The sequence below is a fragment of the Melozone crissalis genome, unplaced genomic scaffold, assembly GCF_028551555.1.
Source record: "Melozone crissalis strain CALT ecotype California unplaced genomic scaffold, PUWL_Pcris_2 ptg000034l_1, whole genome shotgun sequence".
Taxonomy (NCBI): Eukaryota; Metazoa; Chordata; class Aves; order Passeriformes; family Passerellidae; genus Melozone; species Melozone crissalis.
In genome coordinates this window covers 20,392,948-20,414,124 of record NW_026535812.1, presented here as the reverse complement: position 1 = coordinate 20,414,124, position 21,177 = coordinate 20,392,948, and the positions used below count along the sequence as shown (strand labels likewise).

The 21,177-nt window shown below is 36.9% G+C and overlaps 1 protein-coding gene across 1 annotated transcript in view; it reads left to right on the top strand.

The window, feature by feature from the left end:
- Nucleotides 1-21,177, top strand: part of NAALADL2 (N-acetylated alpha-linked acidic dipeptidase like 2) — a 395,523-nt gene that overhangs the window by 343,448 nt on the left and 30,898 nt on the right. The gene's annotated exons all lie outside the window — the stretch shown is intronic.

Genomic DNA, 21,177 nt, shown 5'->3' with positions numbered 1-21,177 from the left:
TTGAAGCATGGAAGGGATATATATTCCCATTTACCTGTGTTTAGTCCCATTAATTTTCTAATATAGGGAACATTCTTTCAAATTGGCAGTGCAGTGACGTCCATAACTTTGGTAGTTTCTTTCTCTGTAATCTTTCTAAAAATGAAAATCTGTGTTTTGGTGCATGCTACCTCTGCCAAGTATTTTAATCTTCCTGCATGGTGTCTGCAAACGAGCTTGGTTTTGTTTATTTATTTTTTGGATTTTGGGGTGTTTGTTTGTTTTTGTTGGGGTTTTTTTGCATGCCAAGATAATACAATGTATCTAAATTAACATGAAGGTTTCAAACTCTTAAAATCCCAAAGATATTTGGGATTTTACTGATTTTGAATCAGTAGAATAGCACTGTGAACGGAATGTCTGTGTGGCAGAGTTTTATCAGAGGCATTTCTAACAGCATATTATTCCTGGTGTAGATATTGCAACAGAGTACATTCATATTCCTGTGTTATTCCTACTGTATTTATGCCCTTTTGGGAATCAGGTCATTTTTGAAAGGTGGTGCCTGGGCATGCCAATAGCTTCTGCATTGAGGCATCTCTACATCTGTCCATTCCATTGAGGTATTTTCTGTTTTCATTTAGAAATTGCCTCCGTGTGGAGACAGAGGATTTGGCAGAATTGTTTGAGCAGCAGAGACACAATATTACTCCAGTCAGAGTTTCAGCACCTAAAGTGTTAAAGAGTTTGTTTGGTGTGTGCAGAACTCATCTCATTGAGCAAACAGAAGTCTGATGCATCTGAAAATATCTCATATCCTAGAAAACCCTTTGTCCTTGCAAGGCCCAGGCAGATACACGGCAGCCTTCCCCCACGTCACTGTGTGGAGTGCAGTCTGTAAATTTCTCCTATATGCTCTGATTTACATCACTAAAATGTTTCACCAAAATTTGGAGTGTCCGTTTTCACAGGTAATTTCTCCAGTTAGCTTTCTTCAGTGATGTATTCTGTCCAATATAATTTTTAAAATTCCTCTCTTCAGTTGCATGTGCCAGACTTTGCCATCACCTCTCAGTCTCTTCATCAAAGGCACAAGTTCTACACAGACCAGCAGAACTCTCACGCCTCTTTGGAGGTGAATTACATTATGATTTTATTCTTTTAAAAATGAATTATTCAAGCCCCCAGTTAACAAGCAGGAATATGGACTGGGGTAGGTGACAGATGCTGGGTGTGGTTAACAAAGCAGAAGAACAGGTCTCAGTGTAGGAAGTGAGGACCAAGGTGGGGGCCTGATCAATATTCACATTTCAGTCTACTCTTGATACTGAATTTTTACATGTGGAGTTTGACCTTGTTGTGAATCTACCAGAAATATCTAGGGTACCATTTGAGTGCCCTGTCACACACGAAAACATGGGGCTTGGGCTGAGAAGGTTGGCAGCAATTCATGTTTTTTATCAGAGCTCTCATCTGCCCCAAGGTGATGGAGCAGCATAGGTGCAGTGCAATGTGCCAGCTGCTCTAGTCACTCTCTAAGTTAAATAATTTGCCTTTTTATCTCACCAGCATCTCATATACTGGCTCTGGGAATCTTACTGGTATTTATGGTTTGATAGTATTTGAGATGTTCAAAACACAACTCTACTGTCTGTGGTGACACTGTGAATACAAACAAAACCCAGATTTTGTGTTTTCCTGCAAAGCAGCACAGGCACCCATATTTCACAGGAATGGTTTGATTTAGCACATATTCTCTTAAGCACACAAGTGAGACTCTTTGTTTTACCTTTAGCCTTTGTGCATGAAAGAACATGTAATCCAGTTCAAGCAGAGGGTAAATACAAACCTGCTGAAAACTCCTTCTACCAATGTGTGTTTTATTCTGTGGCTGTTGTCAGCAGCAATAAAAGCAAGAGCAAATCTTGTGATATAACCTGGTACAGTAACTTTGTAATTCTAACTAGTAATTATTCTGTTAATTGTGGTGAATAGGAAAGTAACAACATTCAAAAGGAGGAAAAAAAAAAAAGCTGTCTGGGGATTTTCTCAGCATTAGATATGAGAGAAGTGACTTTTCTGCTAAAGACATGAGGTTTTCTGACAGACAGTCACACTGTGTTTGCCAGACAGCATATTTTCTATCTGCTCCAGCCTAGTTAGGGGAGATATGCTTGGAATTTTTCAGTAGTTCTTTGTTCCTAAAAGCAAGTAGCCTCAAGGACTCTTGCACTTTATACTTGAACTCTGATGGATAAAGACTAGGTAATAAAAATAAGCTGAAATTGCAGAACCCCTGGTAAAAATTTGATGAACCAGCTGTACCATGCAACACATCTCTACTTGGTTAAGTCAGGTATTAAAAAACAGCTCTATTCCCCTACCCTCTGAAATTTTCCATATCTTTTCTGCTGATATGCTAATATGCTTCCTTCAGAAATGGAAGAATTATTACAGGACAGAACTAATTACGTTTCCTCCTGACAAATGTGACATATATTCATGAGGTTGTGGGAAGATGTCAAGGCTCTGTTATTACAAGATTGTTTCTGAGCCTTTTTTTTTTTTTTTTTGAGTCACTGGAATGTAATGCTTTCAGCTTAGAGAACTCTGACAACTATGAAAATATCAGAACAACCAGGAGCTGTAGTTTCAATGAATAAGAGAAAAATAAAAAAAAAAATTATAGCAGCCTTTAACAGCATGGCATGTGTAGAAACCATCCCCATGGATTGTCTGTGAACATTCTTACCTGTTCAGTCCTCTGACTGAAAACAGAAAATTATTTCTACATTCCTTAAGTATTTTTGATTTTGCAATAAGACTATATGTTCTTTTAAAAAGTTATAATTGGCTTCTGTCAAAATGTTTATTGCACTTCAAAACCATTAGTTCCTGAAGTCCTCTGTTAGACCTAAATTGTACTTGGCTACTCTCAAGCTTTGTCTGCAAATGTCAGTATAAGGGGAAAAAAAAGCATTGCATCATTTTTCAAACTGGAGTTGGAGTTTAAGTGAAGGAAGCAAATGTGTCAGCTCTGCCTGATCCAGTCAAACCACAGGATAAACACATAAGCTGATACATAATGTATCATCCTAAATCTTAGGATGGGAAGCCAAGATTGATGCCGTTTGTACATCTCATGGAACGCCCTTTTTACTGCAAATTACAGCAATCTGAATAAGCAAAAGAGGATAGGTAGGAGTGAGAGGAAACATTGTTTAATCCCTATTTTAGATACGAGAAAATAAAATAGTATGAGTCAAAAGTGGTACTTACAGTAACTGAGTAACTACTTCATTTCCTCACCTGAATACAGAATGAACTTGAAAAATCTGATTTGTTTGACACTGTAGACAAAGACTGGAACATTTCAGAGCTGGAGCAAGATTTCTGAAGGTACAATATGACAAATATTTGGGATTTGCTGAAATTTCAGCTGCTGGCTGTGACCAGCTGAACATTTTTTCTTCTCTGTGCTGAGGCCACATGTGTGCCTGTGTTAATGGGAATTCACTTGCCTTGGAAAGAAGTTACATTTCCCACAGCAATTCCTTCCTTTGCCATGCCTTATTTTGGTTTATATCTGACTGCAGCTCTATCTGCATTGGTGACAGGATCTCAGCAAAGATATTTGTGACAGGTGTCTTATTTTTTTGGGGAGGTTTTGTCTGCTGGTTGATGATCATGACTGTACAAAGAAGCTATTGTATATTTATTGCACAAGTCAAAAGATTATTTTCAGTTTGCCCAAGAGTGGCTTTTTACTGTGTAATGAATATTGTACATCCTTTGCTTTTACTTCAAAAATATAAGTTGCTGTGAGGGATGTCAAACAATTGGACAAATGCATGCATTTTTTAAGGAAAGTCAATGCATATGTTTATAGAATCAGGTAGTAATTTGATTTGTATTCAACCACTGAAATCCAACAAGTTTAAATCTGAACAAACCAAAAAAAACCCAAATCTGAAGCTTGCTTCTCTAATAGGTAGGAATATGCCTGGGGCTGTTTGAATATTCCCCTGTTTCCCACTACCCCGTTCTTCACACACTTAGTTACTTAATTTATCAGACTCTAATTTTATTAATCCATTCTTTAGCACCAGTACTACCGTGGGGCATTTGTTATTGGCACACATGTATTGAATCGGTGGCTTTACAAGGAAGATGAATTTTTCTTTAAAGAAGATGCCAACATTCTGGAGGAATAGTTCCTCTGGGTACTCTAAAAGTGCCTTGTCTGTTGTAGCAGCTCTCTGTAGGAGCTCCTTTCTGTCTACAGATCTTTTGACAAAGATGTCAAATCAGACAGTTCTTTCCCCAGTGCATTCCTCTTAAAACGTGAAGTTTTTACTAACAATAATGTAGTAACTACTTTTTTCTTTCTTTTTTTTTTTTTTTAATTTAGTGTATTCCAATTTACATTTGAGTGAATATGAGGGAAAGTCAGTGGAACTTTAATATATGCTCAAGTGACAAGGAATCTAAATAGTTTTTCTGTACTAAGAGTTAATCAGCTGGTTTTGCAAACAACTTGCAGAAAGACCTGGGGAAATACAGCTGCTAAAGTGGGTGTTTCTTTGTTAGTTTTAGTTTTTAGACCATAGGAATAACTTCCTTTGGGTACAGTCGTACAGTGTATTCTTGACATTTTTAATCTTGTCTTTAAATGTGGGCACCTATTTTGGCATCAAAGTGATGGCTGAACTTTTCTGCAGATGTGCTCTTGATGCTGAGCATTTCCTGAGATTGGAGCCATCCAGAGGGGGAGAATATAGACCAGAATTAAACATCCAAACAATGCATAAGAGCTGTGTGTCCCGGGAAAAAGCTCCTAAGAACCAACATATTACATCCTGAGCTGAGCGATGGGATGTCTGAAGGAACCTAAAAGTATAAATTAAGCACCAAGTAATGTCTGACCTTATTTAAGTTTAGCCCTTAAATCCTGGTCAAGAGCCAAAAGAAACAGCTGAAACTTCAGATTTCAATGTGCAGCACCATGGAATTCTCTTCTTGCATTTTACATTTTGTGGCACTGAGAGGAGTGGCTGGGCCTGTTTCAAATCCCTGCTCTTTGATTTCCTCATTGCAGATGTGCTGTGAAAATCTGATCCCAGTGGCAGATAATCTTTACTTGAAATTCTCATTCTGAATAGTTTTTAACTGGTTGTGTATGACAAACTCAATGTATTCTCAGTGATAAAAATCTTCAAGATGTTTTTGTAATATAATCCTGTGCATGAAATTGTGCTCTGCCCTTGTCCTTTCTTTTCTCCTGTTCTGTCTCCCAGTATGTTGATGTGCAGGCAGTTATACTGGGTATAGCTAAAAAGCACAATTAAAGGTTTTTAAATAGATCTCCTGAAATGAAGGATTGCAAAATTAGCATGAAGGCTGTCTTTTCAAATACAGTTGGACAACATGAAGAAATTCTGTCAACTGTAGAAGTTGTGAGCCAAAATTAGTGTATACTTTAAAAAAATTTATGATGAGTCAAAAAACAACATAAATTAAGTTATTACAAAATCCCAGCAAGAACAGGCTGTTTGTAGAGCTGGTTTTGTTACTAATGTAGTCAAAAGAGAGCATTGCCAGTTTGCTGAGACACTCAAGTATTAAAGCCTTCAGGACTCACACGCTCAAGCACAATCCCATTTTCCATTTGAGTCCAACAGAATAGATTCAAGCTTGTTGGTTTAATGAGATTTAATTAACCAACAGGAGTGATGACCCCACCCACCAGCGGTTCCTTGGGCCAGGGGTTGGGTTTTGTCTGTAGCAAACTAACCATAAAACCAAAGCAATATAAAAGATATAACTTTCTACAGTGGAAATGGTATTTCTGTTTCATAAGCAGAGATCATCTGCTGGCTATGAAGCTATTTTTTATTTTAATACCTTCTTGTAAAACTAATGGCTAGGAGTTTCATAAATTGCAGCCTAATTCCAACCATGCACATATAATATTGATTTTAAAAGGTACAGCATCTGGATCATCTGTTGAAATAATTTTAGCTCAAAATTTAAACTAGTATTACAAAGTACTGCATTTTGACCTAAAGTGTTTCATGACAAGAATCCAGCAGCCAATAAATGAAAAACAGCATTTCAGAAGGGTAGAAGGGAAGAAAGATGGAAGTTGCTCTGGGGTAATGGAATAGTATATTCTAGTATACTGCAGCCTTTTCCTCATCTCAAAGTGATATGACTGTGGAAATAGAGAGAAATTTCTTCAAAATCAGATTATCAATAAAACTGTATGTCCTGAATGGTGCTCACTTTGAGAAGCCATTCATAAAAATAGTAGTTTTTTCTTAGTTACGTGATAATTCTTCAATCTCAGAGAGTGCTTGTCTTTTCCTTAGATGAAATAATAACCCATTTATTTTACTGCTGAGATATATCAGTAACAGGTGTACATGGATATTGCATAATAATCTTAGACAGGGCCAAAGTTCTACTTAATCTGTTCTAAATTATCACAGATAAACAGTAAAATAATCTCCATGTTGCTACCATCAGATGTGATCCATCCACACTTAGGTGCTAACTTCTTTATAATAATCAAACTCTGAATGGATAATATTTATTTTCTTGAGACAAAACAGTTCTAATTCCCAAATGGCCAAATAAATGGCAACACATTTGCACCTCACTGAATTTTTTTAATTTATTCAAAGCAGTTAATTAGCAGTTATTCTTCTGCTGGCTTATTTGAGCTGTGTATACACACAGACTTCATGAAATTGAAATACTTGGAAAAAGATATTACTAAAGATTATCTACTCAGTGATATTTTCTATATTTTTATGAGAGATGTTAAATGTAACACAAGTTTGTTTTTCATTAATTTAGAGAGTACTGACAGTTGTAGGCTCTGGCAAACTGGCAGACTTTTAATCACAGCTTTGCAAAACATTCAAGGCAACAAAAAATTCACTGCCTTCTCAATTAGCTTATTTTTGCAACATATCATGATTATGAGGGGTGTGTTGCTATTTTTTAAAATAAGAGCTTTAAAAAACAACGGTGAAGAAAGCATAATTTTAATTTTTTTTTTCATTTCCTCTTTAAGGTGTTTACTTGAGATAACATTTTGAGGAATCTATTTGTAATAACTTTGTGGCATCTGACAAGGTGCCAGAATTTCTTATCATTCAGATTTCAAAATTTTAAAGCTGCTGATTAGTGCCCTCCGTTAGATAAATGCACCTGGCATAAACAAATGAGCCCAATAATTTGATTATAGTCCTGGTTCTGTGTACTTCAGTGAAGTTCACTCTGGCTTTACCCAGGAGCCAGTGGTCTACATAAAAATTATATATCATCATATAAATCATATAAATCATATAAAAATTATTCATCAGTCTTTTAGCTGTTCATGAAGTGTTTGAGCCTGTGAGTGCAGGTGCACTCCTGGATTTTCAGGTACAAACTGAGAGGCAGCAGCTGCAGATCCAAATCTTTATATTCCAGAACAAAATGTGTAGTGTTGGCTCTGTGAATGCCAGACCTGTTGGGAATTCAATTATAAACCATATTCTGCATCCTTGGTAATCCCCCAGCACTCTGCTGTGCTTGAGACAGGAATTCAGTCCCAAGGCTTAAAAGGAAGCAGAGGAGCACTCTGCAGACAAAAGGCTGAATACTTAGATTTATGCAGCTGAAAAACTTGATTAGACTCAGTGGAATAAGTGCTCTGCTACAGAAGTTTTAAGTGTCATTAAAAAGCAAAATTGATTGAATCAACATGGAGGAAAAGTTTCTTTTTCTTGTCTTTATTTTCACTTCAAATAAGGAGAACATTCCCTTGTATGGGCAGAGCTTGGGGCTCATGCCCTTTCATTTTTGGGTACTGCTTTGTCATGAGAGGATTTGGCAAAAGAGTTTTTAATTGAAAGCCTGTTTGTAATATAAGAAATTATATAAATAGTGTTAAAGTAAAACAATTTATATAAGTACTTAAAATGTAGCAACCTTCACTGTTACATATCTTGCTTTTAATATCATTTATTGACCTTATCGTGGAGGAACATTTTTGAAATTTAGGTTGTCAGTTCACCTTTTTTCCTGCTTTTTACAAGTTTCTCAGGAAGAGTAAACAATTCCTAAAATAACAAGAACCACTTTCTTCCACCTGTCGTTGCTGCATCACTTCTGATTCCCTGCCTCTTCCCTTGCTGTCACCTGTGTCCCATCAAACCCTGAGCTGAATGCCAAGTTTTAACACCTGCTGCTGGAATTGGATTTTTCAGAAGGCTTTGAAGCTAATGTAATAATTAAGATTATCAGATGTCTCCATCAGGTGAAGGTTGCTGGGTCTGTGGTTCCCCAGTTCCCCTGAGCCAGTCTGGAGTGAGCAGGGTGAGGTTTGATCTGACTGCAAAGGAACCGTTTGGGTTCGCTGCTGGTTTTGCTCGAGGCTTTGTTTTGTTTTCAGCTCTCAGATCTGGTTTGCCACTGGAGCTTTGGTGCCTGTGGGAAGATGAGAGGGAGAAGTGCATGGGGAGCTGGCACAGGGGTTGTTCCAGTGGCAGCAGAGTTCCTGCTAGGCTTTGAAATTTGAACTGAAAGGGTGTTAAAAGTGGCCTGAGGAGGATTTGCTCTTTGCATGCCAGTTCTATGGCAAGTTGATTCCTAGATCTGCTTAAAATTCATGCCTTAAATTTAAATAGTCCTTTCTGCATATGTTATTGATGTTATTCCAATAGAATTGTAGAAGAACCATGGCTAAACATGCCACATAATGACAAATTGCTGTTTTTACAAAAAACCCCCAGCAACCGAGGTGCTTTGTGGATGGAGTGTGATTTATTTTGAACTTGGAAGAAGAACATGAGAAACAGATTACAAAGCCTTTTATGAAACTCATTATTACATCTGGACTTCCTGAGCTTACTGTAGAAATTCTGATTGGAATTTATAGAACATGATTAAGAGTTAATGTGTAAGGGCTGTGTGTGTAATTTTAAATTCTGATGCTAATGTCTGAGCCTCAAAACTGTGATTTAGAAATAAATCTATTGCTTGTACTGGCAAAGTTGCACATGAAAAATTAAAAACTAATCAAAACTTTATTTAAGTTTTATTGGTAAGATTTACATACATGTTATGGTTTGTATAAATCTGTTGTGGGGTTTGTAAATAGACTTTCAGATTAGTAAATCCATTTGGACAATATTTGCTGAAAACCTAAGGGATATGCATTACTTGGCATTTAGGGAAGTATATGCTTTAGGGAAATTCCTAAAAATGCTTTTCTGTTTTAGTTCTGGCAACCTTTATGGTGAGTTATTGAAAACTGAGCTCTGTGAAAGCAGATTTGCATCTCCCACTTTTATTAGGGAACCACTGGTTTTATTTACCACTAATAAACTGGTTTCATGATGCAGCTTTAGTGTTGCTCAGTAGCTAAAGAAAAATTAGTTCCTGTGCTGTGTGTTTAAGAAAACTCCTTTTCAGAGTTAAATCCAACACAAATCTAGCCAAGCTTGACTTGCAGCGTGGTTTGCTGTTAGGTTACTCAGACTCCAGTCTTTTTGCTGTGTGCTTTTCAATTTTTGCAAACTCTGTGGCTTTCCACAAGCTGTAGTTAAATAATCACAGTTTATCTAATTGGGGAAATTGAATTAATAAATGAAAGACAAATTAGTGTAATTTTTTTTTGACAGAAAGCTGTCTGTTCAAGGGCGCATGGTTTTGGTTAGAATGGCACCACCAGATCATTCCTTTTTGCCTGATAATCTGGCTATAGAAAGAGATTGCACTATACAGACATTTAAAGGTTTTTGCTGTCCCATTCAAGACAAGGGCTGTCACCAGGAGGACAAAGCTGGTGGAAGGGCTGGAACACAGGAGCAGCTGAGAGCTTTGGAGTTATCTTGCTGGGATAAAAGGAGGCTGAAGGGCAGGCTCCAGTGACAGGACTGAGGGAATGGTGCTGAGCTGTGCCAGGGCAGGTTAAACTGGATATTAGAAAGCATTTCTTTACCAGGAGGGTGGTCAGACATTGGAACAGGCTTCCTAGAGGGGTGCTTGCTCCCCCAAGCCTGGCAGCGTTTAAAAGGCTTCTGTGCAGTGCCCTCAACAACATTCTGCAACCTGGTCAGCCTTGGGGTGGCCAGGCAGTCACAGAATGATCCTTGCAGGTCCTTCCCAACAATTCCAAACAATTCCATTCTGAAACAGTTCTATTCTGCTCCCTGTGGATGCCTTCTGCCAGGCTTTTACCTTAACTCTATTCACAAGCCTGGAAAGGTCTGACAATGAGTTTTGCACCAGCTCTGTGAAGTCTCATGGTTTATAATCTGGTTACCCAGCACATTTTTAATAATTGACTCTGGAAATTCACCTGTTTCAAACATCAGCACTAAGATTATACAAAGCAACAGGATTTGACTCTTAGTGAGAAAAAAATTTTGTGGATCTGCTTCATTACTAGCTTTTACTTAAAGTGGCAGCAAATTGAAATGCAGTTAGTGTGCCATGCCATGTCAGAGGTCTCATGCCATGGCATGAGGTGAAAGCACAGTGCTGCAAAATTCCTGCAATTTCTGCATTCCTCTGCAGCTGGTTCATGGGAACTTCCTTCTGATCCTACAGCAGTGCTCTGCCCTCAATCAACACTTTTATCCTGGCATAAAAACTAATAATTCATGCAGTCTCCAGTATTAACAGCAGCCATTCCTAACAGCTCTATTGTAATATAAAAAGGGCAACATGATAATGAATAAAAGATTATAAAATTATATGGGCACATTAAGACAGGTATGTGTGGTGGAATGGAAGATCTGATATGAGGAGCTGTTTAGCAACTGTTGCAAATACAATAAAAGCAGAGCTGCATGAAAGAACATGAGTAACAGGAGTGTGTCTTCACCACATGACTGGAAAGGAAGGATTAAATTTGAATTTAAATGAATACAGCCTGCAGAATATGCTGAGTTAAATCACGAGAATTTTGGAATCAATAATTTTCACATAGCCAAGATATGGTTTAAGATTGAATATCCAGTCTCCCTGGTCAGCTCAAATTTGAGTACTATTTATCTTTTGTGAAACTGTGATCCTAGAAAAAGTACTTCTCAGCTAGGAAAAGAGCACATAATGAGAAATACGTGGTGGAATCATTGCCTGAACGCCTCCTTACAGCACAGTTTGATTCTGGGGTAATTGCAAGGCAAGGTTGGGCCTTTACATAAATATCATCTGTTTTTAAAGTGATGAAGAAAATGGGCCCACAGAAAGATTCTCGACTGACATGAGCAATATTCTTCTGAACTTGGAGTTCCAGCCAGTGCATTGCTTTTGATTGACATTTCTAAGGGAAATTTTAAGCTTTTTTCTGGCTTTTTTCTTGAGATAAACTGAACAAACTTGCAGCTGACAGGATCTCATATGAGATCCTAATGAGGCAAAGAGAATGAAACATTTCTTTTTATGCTGAAGTGCCAAAACTGTAATTACATTGTATCATGGATTTCAAAAAAAAACCCAAAGATAAAAAATCTTGCTTGTAACTCAATAGATATTTTGCATAATGTAGTGGACTGAATGCTGAATGTTCAGGAAACAAGTTAATCAAAACTCCTCTGTCTCATCTCTGTTTTCCTTTTTCATGAAGTTGGGAAACTTCCATTGTGTTCCCTTCCTCTTGCAGGAAGAAAATCTCTGTCCAGAGTAAAATCTCACAAGAGAGGGGAGAACTAATTATTTGGCAATATGGAACTATTTCTAATTGTGTTCTAAGTAACAATTTCTTTTTTCCAGATAAAATATGCTAAAGTGGTTATCTAAACCAGCCTATCTCAGAAACTCTGTGTGCTAAATGCTTCATGTATATCACTTCATTTTAAAATGAGCATTATCCTAAATTAGGAAGTTATTTGCTGTTCCAGACAGCACTACTATATCAATGAAACCCACATTAAAAATTAGTTAAATGTGAGAAAAGCTAAATAGTCCAAATGCAAAGTAGATTTTACTAAAGTATCAAAGTTTTGTAAAAAAATAATATTAGGAATTTCACTTACTTCAAAACATCCTTCACTGAAAAAAAAAAAATTGTGATTCACTTAAAAAATTGAAATTATTGAAATTTTCAAAATTTCCCATTTTGCCTTGTTATGTAAACAATCATGCTGGCATGACTGTTCTTTACCCCACTAAGAATTTTACTATATTTCTTTGAAAAGCTCCTCTTCTGCAGATTTTCTAGGCACAGTAAATTGATGGGTAGGTTTTTCTGATGGACTTTTAGGAACAGAGATCAATACTTGCAAATTCATACAAAGTTTTTGGAAATAGCAAACCCTTAGAAAATCTTACATTGCATAAAGTTGTTTCCCAGTATATTCTAATTTGGATCAGAAACCAAAGCAAGGAAGTAAGAGTCATGGTGAGGAGCACAAAAAAAGGAAATGTGTGGGTTTGATCAGTACATTCCATTTTTTCTTTTTTCCCCCTGCTTGTAGTTCAGCTGTGTTCTTTTATTCTGTTCTAGCATTTGAAGGGGAGAAAAAGAAGCAGAAATGATAGCAAGAATTTTGTATTTTTTCAGTATTGGGTTCTCAGTTGTCTTCTATAGAGTTATTTTATCCACTAGCCTAGTCCTGGGCTGAGGATAATTTTGCTACACAGTAGGAAATTATTAAATAAACCTAGGGGGCATGTAGCTAGGTGGGTTTTGGTTTTTGGTCTTTTTTTAGATGTCGTCAAGAAACATTTTTTAAAGGTTTGTAATCTCTTTCTTCATCTTTTATCATGTTCATTGTGTTACTGTTGGAAGCAGGATGATTCTATTTGCTGCTTGTGCTTTCTTTGCCTTAGTTACTATTAGGGCTTACATCTAAATTAAAGATAATTATGAGCATATATGAAACAAAAAACTTGTATTGAATCAGGAATGAATACATCCTTAGTGTATCACTCAGAAAAGCTGTGACATATGCTGCTGAAATATGTTTCATTTAATTAAAAACCTTCAAGTTTTGTACATTTCTGCTTGAATTGCTTCACTGATGTAGATCATAGAAGTAGAGCTGGTCTTGTGGGAATACTGTAGGAACAACAAAAACTACTTCTTTGTCTTAAAATACACCCTTTACTTGTCATGACTTTCTAGTATCTCATTGAAAGGTATTTATATTTTCATGCCTTTTATCATATTTAAGAAAAGGGGATTTCAGTGGAACATCTTAAAGCTTTAGAGCTTTTATAAGGAAAGGACATAATTGGCTAAATTACCACTGTCACAGTCCTCACTGCAGTACAGCATTAATCTACAAACCTTGGCAGTGATCATTGGCTGGATACACATCCTAAACACACCAGGAAAGGCAATTCATTATTACACAGGAATTTGACTAAAATTGCTGGAAACTGAATCTCCAGATTCATGTTTGAGGAATCTACAAAGCACTTCAGGTATTACAACCTGGTTGTACTGCTGCCTTTTTATATGCTTGCCTGCAGCATCTCATAGCAGCTGTGAATGTCTGTGACACAGCAGAGCATCTCCTCTGTCAGGCCAGGAGTTGGGCTAAGGCTGCCTTGTAAGCAGAACTCTCAAAAAGCTGCTGATGAGCATTTTCCATATTCTTATTCTCCTTTATTTCTTCCTACTTTGCATATTGTCAGGTGTAATCAGTTAAAGGTGTGTGAATTGCTTTCCGAGGATTGAAATATATAATGCCTTGCATGATCACGTTTGCCTTCAGTACGTTGCTTGCAAGTTGGGTTCCAGACCCTCAGATAGTCTCACCTTAATTTTTAAACAGCAACTTCAAAGGGACATAACACATGGAGAACCCTCTTCCAGTATAGCCCAACACTGTGAAAGATTTTTTAATTGAATTTCCCTGTAAACAGCTTCAGGTGTAAATTTAATTTCTCTGTAAACAGTTTAAGGTATAAGTTTGCTTTTGCTTTTTTTTTTTTTTTTTTTTTTTTTTTTTTTTTTGTTTTTAATTTTTATTTGAGGTATGTTTGTCCACAGTCTTTTTCAGGTACCCCATGCATTTCTGTTGGAGGCTTAACCTGAGGAGAGCTCTACTTCAGAGCTCAGCTTTTTCTCCATCAGAGCACAGGTCTTGTGTGTCACTCACAGGAGAAATATGGAAGCAGTCATGAAAAATTGGAAAGTAAACAGAAAGAAATACAGTCATTTGATTTACAGGCTGACACTTGTCATTTTCATGAGGAGGCAAAGAAAACAGTGAATTTCCAAAGGTTGTAAGAGTTGAAGGGAGTACTTTTTAAAAATTTCTATGCTCAGCTTGGACAGTTCCCTAAAATTTTGTAAAAACTATAGTAAACACATCCTTGTAATTATGTTATTTCTACCAACTTTTGAGTTTTATTTTGAACATGTGAGGTAATATAACCTTTTTGGGGGGCAACTAACCAATGTTTTTCCAACATGATTTTGAGTACTTATTGATTAATTGAAATCTTTCTTAATTAGAAGCAAAAAAAAAAAATAGTTTATTCTTCTCATTTATTTCTTCTCATTCTTTGCATGAACATTTCAAAGCTACTTGAACTTAAGCTAATTAACTCATTAGTAAAGTTCTATGGACTTCTAATTTTTGGATGTATGTTTTTTCTGTATTTTCTGAAAAACAGAACAAATCATTGGTGAGTATATATACTGTTGTAAAATCCTGCAGTCTCCTCTGATCCATAATTGTATTTCTTGGACTATTTTTATCATAATTTTCTTAGTTGAAGTGGACTTTCAAGCTTCCATTCTTGTATGACTAGGTAGGTAATAAAATTATTGAAGTGTGACTTTGAGAATGAGCAACTAATAACTTTAAATTTACTGTCTGCTCCAATAATTGTAGTTTTCAAAGTATCTCAAAAGGCAGCCTGGGAATCTTGCTTTTAGTGTCCATGTAAGGCAATACTTGAGATGATCTTGAGCCATGTGGTTTTAATAGGAAGATTTTTAATGTTAAGAAAGAAGCTCTTTCTCACTTTCAGTGTGGTTGGTTTAGTCCACTGAGTTGTGTTGCTTTTCTTGCTAGTCTTAGTGGCTTTAATTCACAGAAAGTAATGAAGGAAAAAATGCAAACCACATCCTTTACACTGCTAAACAACCACAGTAATATGTTTAGAAAATGTATTGAGCTGCCTAATCCAAAGCTCATGGAAACTGAATGCAGGTTGATAGCAGTGGGATTTAATTAGGCTTGGCTTTTTTTTTTTTTTTTTTTAACCCTTGTGTGTTAAATAGATCACTTTTCCTGAGAAGCAGATAGTGAGGGAAGGGTTGACAATACCAGAGCTTAGGGCCAAGGTTGCCTGGTGTCCACTCACATCTTGGAACCAATAATTGCTTCTGAAAGGTTATTTCAAAGCTCAGCATCCATTTTCAGAGGGACTGGTGGCACTGGCAGATAAGCAGTGTGGGATCTTGCTGACTCCCTCCCTTTCAGTTACCAGCTTTATTTAGTACCTGGGGCGGGAAACATTCTCCAGTTAACATCCCCAGCAATACAAAAGGATTATTTTTAGTGGACTAAAACATAAAACTAATTCTAGATTTTCTGTTGTTTTTTTTTTTTTTCCAAGTCAAGTTTCAGTCATACTGAGCAGTAAGACACAAGACTGGTAAGAGTTCTGCTGACCTTCAGTGTTGAGAATAATGCTTGTAGGTAGTGCAGATGGCCACACTTGGGTTTTTATTTGCATTCGTCTAGACAGACTTTGTGACATGCTGCTGACTTTCTCTCCCCTCAAATGTGAATTCAGAATGAAAATAAAGTACCATGGATGAGATACTGTGAACCATTATGATAACTCATGCTAATTGAAGTTAGATTTCAGGATTTATGAATTATCTCTGCTCATTAGATTAAGCTAAAGAACTTTGAGGTCATTTAGTCCATTCGTGCTGGTACAATATACTCACTTCCTTTCTTCCTAGGTTGTATTTAACTACAAAGAGAAAAGTCTTGTGCTGCTTTATTTGATGAACTGTTCCACAATCCAAAATGACTTCTCACAAAGTTTTTCCCTTCTCTTGTTCAATTGAAATAGTTTTCCCTTAATTACATCACTTTTGGTTTTTTCTTTTAATTTTTCCTTGGAAACTTGAATTTCCTGTCACTACTGTGTTCTGAATTTCTTTGGTAAAAGAATTCTTTATTTTGAGATCAAAGAATTCTGATATACATTAGCACTTTAATTATAAGCTACAGAATGATAACTGAATGAATAGGGTGAAGGCTTTTTTAGACTAGCAGGGCTGACAATTAAAAAGGCTTTTGCAAGACTTGCAGCACAGCCTATTCTTTTTTTTTTTTTTTTTTGTTAAATATGGCTATTATTGTAAATGAAGATTAATAATCCCTAATAGCTACTGGGCTCTTTTAATGTAATATTCTACACAAATAAACCCCTCAGCTAAGATGGTACTGGTGCCCCCCTTCACATCCCCTCTTTTGCAAATGTCATTTGTTACTTAAGCAGAGTAAGCAGAAAATTAACTCTGTCTTCAGTCAAGTTTAACCTCTGTCTCAGGGACACGAGGGTTTTGTGCAAAGAATTGCTGGAAGACTGGAGGTAAAATAAATATTAACAAATCAGCATGATATAGTGGTCTAATCTAATATTGTGTCTGGAGTCTGCTGTTCTTGGAATGGAAAATTTAAACATTTGGGAATGGGCAGACACAGTGATGCCTCCAGACTCCCTTGGGACAGTGACCCTCAGCAGGACCCAGCTGGCAGTGCTTAAAAACTGCCAGATTTAGCATCCTGTCCAGTTTCCCTGGTTCAAATATCTTTTGAGGTCAGTATTGATAAAGTAAAATGGAGTTTAAGTGGTGTTAGGAAACTTGGAGTTTGTTACTTGTTACTCACTCATTTTGCCTAACGACTGAATTCTAAAATCTGCCATTTTCCAAAATTTGTCTGTAAGTGAAAACTATTTTTTTTCTTTAAACACAATGTTAAATATGCATTCTGACCAATTCCTCATTCCAAAAACATCCCATATAATTATTATTGGATGAAACTTGGATGATTATATTGTTCATTAGGGTTCAGAATCTTGTAGCATTATCCTATACCCAAAAGATGAGAACAGTTCCTGGAAGGCTTTTTAGTTTTTCTGAAAATACAAGTGAAAAACTCGTAAAATGTGTTTTTGACGTACGATGTAGACATAGTGCAATATCTTCTAGAAATTTCCCTCTGATATCAAAATTCTTTTGAAGATTATTTTTATTGAGTTTAAGGCTATTCAGAGTACATCAAATGCCTTTCTAAATGCTCAGATTCAGAGTACATACACATTGCCTTTCTACTGGCTGGGAGAGGGGGAATGCTCAGATTCTAGAAAGTCTTCATTTATTTTAAAGTATGAAAATTAATATTATATGTAATTGCATCAGTCTTCAATTTTAACATATGGAAGAGCTTTGAGATGAGTTTTTCTCTGATCTGTGAATGGAAGTGCACTTATGCATGCCTGTATCACTTTGGATGCTCCCACTAATTTATTTGTTCTCTCTGGGTCAGTGCCATATTCCACAGCACTTTTTCACTTTGGGGGGAATTATGTAAAATTTAGAATTCTACATAATATGGGGGAAGTTATGTTGAATGCACAGATTACAATATGCTGAAGGACATTTTAGCATTCTGATACATTTTCATTCTAGAGGATTCTTCTAATTCCATCCTTTTTTCCCTGACCTCATGATCAAACCATTTCTCTGCATTGTAATTGTCTCTTATCTTGACATATTTGCCTTGCATGTCTTTTTTCCTCCTGTAATACATCTACAGTGTAATATCAAAATGATGTTCCTCAGCTGTCCTTTTAATCTTCTCTTCCAGACATTGCCCAGGCTCCTGTTGATGGTCTGCAGCAAATTCCAACTTGATTTTTTTCTAAATAGTTTGATTATTCCAGACTCCATCTGTTTCATTCTCCAGACTCCTCAAATACTTCCTTTTCATCTTACCTTTCACTACAGTGATCACATCGTCACTCTTGTTGTCCTTGTACACCCTTGTTGTCCTTCTATTTGGAAAACCAGTATATTAAGTATTTTAAGTATTGTATTACTGCAGTATTGTAAGATTATATTCTGTTTAAATGTTCTTCTCTGTGTAATATTTGCTGTTTCTATCAGATCATGCTGCCTTTGTCCCTTTAACACAGAACCCACCTAAGGATACAGTGGAATGAAATGGCCATCATAATTTAATGATTTTAGTAACAGGTGTATGATTATAGACCCAGATGTGCCAATAAATTTCAATTTTACCTTCAGATACTTTGATTTTTACAGCTAGGGTTCCTTATGAATTTCAAGGGCCATTCTATGACCTGAGTTTCCTTTCTCTGTTTATATAAATACTCTGTAATGGGAAAGATTATTTATTTTGTCTTCAATCAGTGTTTTTCAGGGACAAGTTAGAAAGATGAGGGAGTTTCTTTTTCAGGTGAAATGGCTGTCTCAGGAACATGCCAGCTAATTATAAAATACTTCAGCAAGTTCATCAGACTGACCTGGGATTTCCTAAGACTCAAAGGGTTTGTCAGACTTGGCATTTCCCCCAAGCCTGAGGGGAGGTTGCTCAGCCCAAACACATTCATCTTTAATTAATGTTTTCTTTTTAAAATAAAACAAGCAACCTTACCCCACCTTTGTTTGTGAAGTTATACTGTTTAATTATAGATCTTCTTTTGAGGTTCAAATTTCAAATTATTACTGTGAGTCAACTGATTACTTCTTGTTTTAGTTACATTGACGACTGAATGTTCTGATACAAAAAAACGATGGGAAAAAATTCACAAAGAAATTCCACCTTTGAGTTCTGATCCTTGTAAGAAGCTTAAATACATTTCTGGCTTGGTGAATCTTTGTAAGTAAATCCAAGAGCAGAATCTAACCCTAATTGAAGTAATTGCCTAAGAAGGAAATGGAGGCTGTTTGTGAAAGCTGCAGCAGATATTGGTGTCTGGGGTAGCCCCAGTGAATTCTCCCCTGAGGTGGAATGTGCCTTTACTGTTGATGGGTCTTTTCTGTGAGCTCTGTGCTGCAGCAGGATGTATTTCCAGCCTCTCTGGGATGCTCAGCTCTGTGGGTCACTGGTGTCTCTCCCTCAGGGCCAGTCTGTCGTGTTTAATGAACTGTCACTGCTCCAATCCTGACTGATTAGAGTGACCTAAGGGGAAAAATTCGTTGTACCTTTGCTTCAAGAGATGGCAAGAGAGAAAAGAGCAGTGTTTTCTCTGTATAACTATTAAATATCTCAGCTTTTCTGAGTTTGAGAGGATAGGGAGACTTTAATATGTAATGTCATTAATCTTTCCGTAATGCTTGTTCTGTTGAGTATGCTGACTTGACTGTCCAAGTTTGACAAGTTCCTCAAGGAACTGTTTCCTCAACCCATCGTGGATGATTTTCTTTAGTTGTTTCAACTCCTAAATTCAGTTTCTTTCTTTCTTTCATTGTCCCTGGTTCTCCCTAAATTCTGTCTAAGGACTGGCTGCTGCCTAGCATATATTCTTCTTTCAGGATGGCCACTTAGAAGACATAATTGCAAATAAAATTTGGGCTAACCAGAGGCTCCTCTAAGAGCATTTCCTCATCCTCATCTCACAATCTCCACAGTCAGGTCTGATTCATTTTGAAGGTCATGCAATGCAAAATTTAAGGATGGTGGTATATTAATGCATCTCAGTCCTGATACTGTGATCATTAATGTTGAAAAATTGTATAAATGAAATTGAGATAGATGAAAAAAAGTAGGAAAAATGTATTGTCACAATAATGGAAGAAAAATAATAATGAACATCAAGGAGAATGACTGTTCGGTGCTGAAGCAGATTATATGCATTATTTTAATTTAGAGTGCTTAATAGTACATATGGTTTCCCTTGAATAATAATTGCATGCTGATGAAGTATGATTAGAGACTTTTTTTTTTGGAGTTCAATTAAATCAAATCCATTTCTGTAAAAGAAGAGTGATTAAAAAGATGATATCAAGGTCTAATCTGAAGGCTGTGGCTGAAGCTTCCTATTGCAGATTTCTGTATTATCACCCTCCTCTGATGACTATTATCTAGTTTTTAACAATGCCACAAGTTTCAGACTGTAGATTGAGCAGAAGAAGTGGCTTTACAGATCAAATAGAAGCTTGGGAAGTCCTTGGATGTCCTTGGGTGTGTGATCTTGGGGTTGTTTCAGCCTGGGAAGACTCTTGGTTCATGCATGTGTCTTGAAGCATGTCAGGAGATTATCTCTGATAATCAGGGCTCTGAGGCAACACACTGTTTTCTGGGCTGATCTGTTTCTGTGGAGTGCTTGTGAACCTGGGTGATTAAATGCAGACTTGCACTGCTGCTTCTTTTCTCTCTGAGTCATTTCTGTCTGCCTGGGAAGGCTCCGAGACCAGCAGGGCCCAGCCAACTGTCTGGCAACTGTTAACAAAATTATCAATTATCTTCTGGAGTCCCATCATCCTGGGCTTTGATTATCCTGTGAGGAAGGAGGGCTGCTTGTGCTGACATCCTGATTGGTGCCCTAAACACACACACGAGGCAGGGGAAGGGAATGATGCTCATTATCTGGTAGCAAACACAGGGAAGGCTGTCCAGTAGAATGGGAGATTGTGGTGTCCAGGCTCTTAATCACAGCCTGGTTTGTGTTTCATACCAGTCCACAGCAATCGGCACTGACGCCTCTTGTCTGTTATTCTGAGGGGACTATTACTTGAAACTTCCCTTTATAACAAAGAAAAAATGCATTTTTTTGTGCTTAAGCATGTGCACTGATAGCTAACTGCGTGTTTTACCCTGCAAATGGCTTTATTACACATGCAAATAAAGAAAATTTTGGTTTAAGGTAATTAACATCTGTCCAAGATGCAATTTCTGTACATGATTGTTGTCATTGGAGATCTTTCACTCTGATCTATGGAGATAAATTTTGCTTCATATTTCATTATATATTTCTTTTTGTACCAGAACAATAGGTAAATCTGTTTCCTCAGGACTGTGTGTAGCCAGCTTCAGGCAGCTAAAAATCCTTTTTTCAAAAGGATCCAGCACTGCTTCCTTCTCCTCTTCCACACCTGAAGAGGGGCAGAAAATGAAAGAATCTAAGAGGTCATTTCCAGTGCAGTGATGGTACTTGGGTTTTTAGAAATGCTATGTGCAAATCATT